Genomic DNA, 6,000 nt, shown 5'->3' on the forward strand with positions numbered 1-6,000 from the left:
TGCAAAAGAACCACTAAAGGTAGGATGAAACTGTTTTTTTTTGTTTGAAAGCAGAGGGTCTGTTCTTTCATTTGGTATATTGTATGTTTATATATTTAAAGAAGAACATTTTTTGGAAGGCATTAAACTTTGGTGAAAATCATGAAAAACGCTGGCGCTGGCTGGCAACTTTTTTTAAAAACGCTGGCGGTGAAAGAGTTAAATAATTACATGTTTATTAGTAATACTGCAATGCCTTCTAGTGGACATAATTTAAAACAAGTCAACTACGAGCTCATAGTGGCATTGGCAATGCATAAGCCCGTTTGGCTTACAGTGTGTGTAGATAGATACATAGTAAATATTAATAAGTCAAATTTGAGCATTAAATAATCGATTATAAACCTTTCCAATTTTCCAATTTTTGGACTGAAAACCCAGCTTATGTCTTGTTTTGTGATTAACTGTTTTCTAGATAAAATCATCCTACGTAATGTAAAGAACATTCTGCGAAAATATAACCTTGATATATTGACTGGGTTAAAGATTGAGCTTAAAGGGACAATAAGTTGGATTTACCCCCATCTAGTGGTGAAATTGTATTTTGCATTCAAACGAATAGTGCTCTCTAGTGCCTCGCTTTTCCAAATGCGTGTTACAACTACGGCGGTAGCCGTTATGTACTCATTGATCTCCCTGTCAGTTTCAGCTGGTTCACGTGTTCTGAATGAAAACGCATTGTGGAAATGCATTGGTAGGCTAGTGCTTTTGTCCCTCTCTGCTATTATAGTTTATCAGTATGGCGGGACGACATGGAAGCCTCCTTGGACTTACCCGTTCAATGTAAGTTAAGAGAAGAAATTCTAAGCTTGCAAAGAAAAGTCAGATCACTGGCAGAGGACATATTTATGAATAAAGACATTGATTTTGATTAATAAAACACTTAAAATCCTACTTACAATCCCTTTAAAGTGAAAATCAATTATTAAAAATTAAACTTTGATGCTCCTAATCTCAGAATTTGATTATAAGACTTTATGTACATGGAACTCTTTCAAATTTAATGTATATCATATGCCCCATGCATATTAATATATTAGATGTTTACAAAGTTCAGCGCTAAGGATTTTGACTGGTCCTGTCAAAAGTTAACAGTCAGTAATAAAATATGAAGAAATAATCAAATTATGAGCAATAGCACAAATACAACTAACACAAATTCCTTGATTAATACTCCGGAATGAGAGTGTAGTTCATAGCCATATCTGCCTAGAAAATCGCAACTTTTAATTTTCAGTCGGTCTTAGTAAATGATGTAACTACCGAAGAGTCAAGTTTGAAATAGGAAAAATATTAAAACTCTTTGGTCATTTATGAGATGCTAATGGTCTAACCAGATTCAATGAATTATGCTAAGCTATGCTAAAAGTGATACCGCCAGACCTGGAGATCGGCTGAATGGATTCCAAAACTCTAGTAGAGCTGGACAATGAGCCTGTATTGTAATGGCAATTAATATTCAAATTGCCTTAAGATAATTTGCCTGTTGTATTAGTTTACTCCAGTGTTGCAAGATCTCTGTAGGAATTAAACAAACCCATTCTCATGACGCACATAAAAATAGCACACACTGTGAAAAGTTGTGTAATACATACGGAAAACTTCAATTTTGCGTACATATGATACGCCAGTTTTTCTCCGTTCACTTAATACGAAGCAAATTTTTGTGTCGTTTCATGTATTGGTTTCTCTTTTTCAGTTTTGTCTCTTGAGGTTGGGATTAGAACAACTTTTTGTTACATAGAATTACATCAAAACCCCAATTTAAATTCCAACTCGAAGCGACCATGGTTTAAAACATGAAGAAACCTATATATTAAATGACATTGTAGCCCAAATCCCAAATCTAATCCCAACATCAACAGAATTTGAATTTCTTACCTCAAAATTTGTTTTGTTTGTCCTGTAAATCCTTTATATTACCACAGATACTAAAAGCTTTTTCTGTCACCTTTTGTATGATTTTTACCGCTGTAGTTAATTTTCTGATTAATTAAACTAATGGTGTTACAATCCTACAAATGAAATTGTTGTTGGTCATGTTACAGTATGTCTACCTCTCTAAGTGTCTGGTTTTTGGTTGGAAATGATGAGATCAGACTTTTGTTGTTAGTCAAACACACCCTAGCACATTTGTTTATGAAATGCTTTGGGAAATTCTTAATGTTCCTGTAATTTACTTTACAAGAGATACAAGAGACTAATTCTGTCTCTTGTATTTCCTGTTAAAGTTAATACAATTTATTTAAGAGGGCAGACCTTTTGCATCGTTTTATTAAAGAGATAGATCTCACTTAGAATGATTTTCTTGTACATTTAATGATGACACCGATCATTGTATAATCTTGTTTTGTGTATTGAAATTGTTAGTCAAAAGAGCACTGCTGTTGCTATCAAGAATAGTGTTTTTACTTGGATACAAACTGGAAACCTAGAAAATTAGTGTGAATTATCTCATAATACACTATTCTAAAATATGATTAGTACACTTTAACTCACTAAAACTTTTAACTTAAAAACAATTATCTGCACAGCTAAAATCATTCAATGCAGTCATTCAATTCAAATTAATTGATCAAATATTTGGTACCATTTCTTTCCCTCTCCTTCACTCAAACAGGTCTTACTATCCAAAACTTCTATCCCCCACACAAATATACACACCCATGTTGCTTTTTGTAAATGTTGCATACATCATTTATTATTTGTTGACTCCTTGTCTTCCTCTATCTAATTAATTGTTTCATTAATTTCAGCACTGTAGCTCATGCTTACAAAAAGGTTGCAGACCCCTTAACCTAATCCCCCAAAAATGTAATCCAAAAGTGTTTTAGTTCATTATACAAATTGCATGATTTCTCTTATTCAACTAGAAATTTTGAGTTGAATCATTTGTTTTATCTTATTTAAATCTCCGAATTTGAAAATTTTACCAATTATAGATTGCAGCATGCATAAATTAAGTGCTATTAGTGTTGTTTTGCTGTTTGTTTTCTTTATTTATACTACTGCAGTTGTTTTTGTTATCATTGTTTCCTATTATTTTTGGGGTCAAGTTAAGACCTCATCTTTCACTTCATGAGATTTGATTACTGTCACCATTATTGAGGCTTGTGTGTTGAGTGTTGGGGTCTCTTTGTGAAGTTGAAACCTTGCTTTGCAATCTTTGCCTCTCGCAAAAGAAGCCACCTTACAAAGCTCATCGATCTGAAAAGTGCTGTGTCCCTGATTGGTCAGCTAATTTGTACGTTGTGATTGGCCTGAATACCTCTAACATCAGCTGGAAATGTGACGCTCCTTACCATGTTTGAAAGATTTGCTCACAATACAATGCTAACAGGAGTTAAACTTACAAGCTATTAGTCAATTCGGGGGAATTATGATTATGTTGGTCTTGTCCACATCAACAGGCCCATGAAATAAACTGTTACCTACAATCCGTGTGTTTGTTGTAGTCCAAGAAGAGAGATTTACATTGGAAACAATAACTCGCTTTATTGTTTACTTTGGGATTTGTACCTTTTGCATATCGTTAACATGTACTAATACACACTTACACACCAATTACAACTGGTGTGTAATGTTTTGAATGATTTACTATGTTTCATTCAATGGTTTGCACAAATTAAATGTGTAATTCTAGTAGGAGTGATAACTGTGTCTTTAGTGCAGATAATGTGGCAGTGGAAGTAATTGCACGAAGTGTTAGATTAAATTGAGATGTTTAAACAATCCCTTTACTTAAAGCAATGCTTGTCATGCATTGTTTATTGTGTGACATAATGCATGTTTATTTTCTGGTTATCTTTGAGATGTTTATACAAAATCGTAAAATCTTAAATCGGACAATAGTTGCTATTTAACAAGGCAAAATCAATATTTTTAGAGCACCGAGTTAGCCCATGTTTTGTAAGTTAAATCAACTTGTCGGGGCTTACAGTGTACCAAACCTGATGCTGTTTTCTTCTGTATAATCAAATTGGTCATTTCCTTGAAGACATTTTTGCATATGCTCTTATGTGGTCACAGGTCTCTGTAGGGCTCTATCAACACCATGCATCTAGCCTAGTTTGCCTATTAAAAATAGGCAGTGGTGTGATGTATGTTGCGTTACTAAAGCAATATTGCACAAGCAAGCGCAAAGATCTAAGTTTCATATTGTTTTTCTGCAACACTTACAGTGAAAGATATGTTAATAGTAAACTTCAAGTGTCCCAAAATGATTGTATTCAATGTAAAGCTACGTTCTCGCGCAACAGATTAAGAAATTGTGTTTGCTAGTTCAAAACATTTACATATGTTCTGTCACTGTTTCTTTGAAATACTCTGACTTAGCATGTCTGGTTACCTGCATGTAACATGAATATCTGCTGAGGTAATTCATACACACGGAAAATACTGAGTTGTTTACAATCCATGGTAGAGCTGTAATCGGGCCTTAAAAGTTAGGCCCGAAATGACCGAAGCCCGACAGAATTCGGCCCGAACCAGAAAGTACATTTTGATTGACAGCTTTTCAAAAGCCCGAACCCGTTTACAGCCCGACATTATTTAAATGTGCGCACGTACACAGCTTTTGTCAAGAATGAGTAATTTACACAGGTTTTAACATTATTTATTTATGACTAACCAGGCTACGCAACTTGGAAGTTAAAACAAAGAAATAAAATAAGTAATCTGTAACCTCGTAACATCTCACTCTAAATAGGCCTATGCCATACACTATAAATAGGCCAACATGCCAATAAAAATTATTATTTCTTAACAAATTAAATAAAGATAATACATTCTGAATTAAGATGGGTATTTGTCAATAATGAAATTAAGATAAAGGCTCCACGGGATTTGCGTTGGCACTTCTCTCCATTAATGCCAACATTAGTATCCTCTGTCTAAATTATGTACTTAAGACTCAATTAATATTTAGTTGTACATTGAAAAACCTTTACTCACCAAGATTAGGCTACATGTTTTTGTTGAGAAAAATGATTAAATCCACTGTAAATGGCTTCAGTGCGGTCCTGCGCTTGCTGATCCAGTGCATCCAGCAGCATTGAAGTTGACTGCTGATTTACTGCACAAAGCCGGAGCGCAAGCCCGAGCCCGTGTAAAATGTTAGAAATGAAGCCCGAACCCGCCTGTACCCGTTGGGTCTCGTTGGGTTCGGGCAAAGATCTTCAGCTCTAATCCATGGTTATGCTAAATATGGACAGAACCAACCATGAGTGTTTTGTCAAAAGAGAGAATATACTTAAAATGAGCAGAACTGCAGTTTTTCCACACCAGGCCTGATGAGGGTAGAAAACCCAAATGTATGAGTGCATCTAATGATTTAACCAGTGTTGCTGGAGGGACTGCTTTTACCTACGCACCTGCCAGATAAGCATGGGTATAAAGTGTTTGTGGTTACAGGGCTCCAGACTGCCACCAAATGGTGGCATTTTGCCACCAAAATTTGAGAGTGTGCCACTGAATTTTACATCCAGTCGCACATGTTTAAAACAGCAAATTTTCTATAATCAAAGTATTTATTAGTAATATAGTGTATTACTTAGTAGAAATTTGAATATTTTGTTAGCATGTTGATTTGCGGTATGTGCCCCTAAATTTTTTGATGCGCCCCTAATATTTTCAGTTGGGGTCCACTGTGCTCCTAGTGAAAAAAGTTAGTCTGGAGCCCTGGGTTAGCCTAGCCACCATTTTTATTGCTTGTATTCCTCAACCTGAAAACAAGAAACACACAGCTCATTGTTCAACCCTAAAGACGCAACTGGTATGTAATGTAGTAATAGGAGAAACAAAGCTTTTCGAACCTTTGAATCAATTGAACCAATTGCTTCGTAAATTGATTCAGTTTTTCGAAGCGTTCAAAACACCATACACGCTGACGACACCTGCTGGTCAAAATAGTGTAAAAGCAGCAAGATCTGTCCAAACATTTGACACTTTTTACAAAATAAT

This window comes from Paramisgurnus dabryanus, chromosome 6, assembly GCF_030506205.2.
Source record: "Paramisgurnus dabryanus chromosome 6, PD_genome_1.1, whole genome shotgun sequence".
NCBI classification, from domain to species: domain Eukaryota; kingdom Metazoa; phylum Chordata; class Actinopteri; order Cypriniformes; family Cobitidae; genus Paramisgurnus; species Paramisgurnus dabryanus.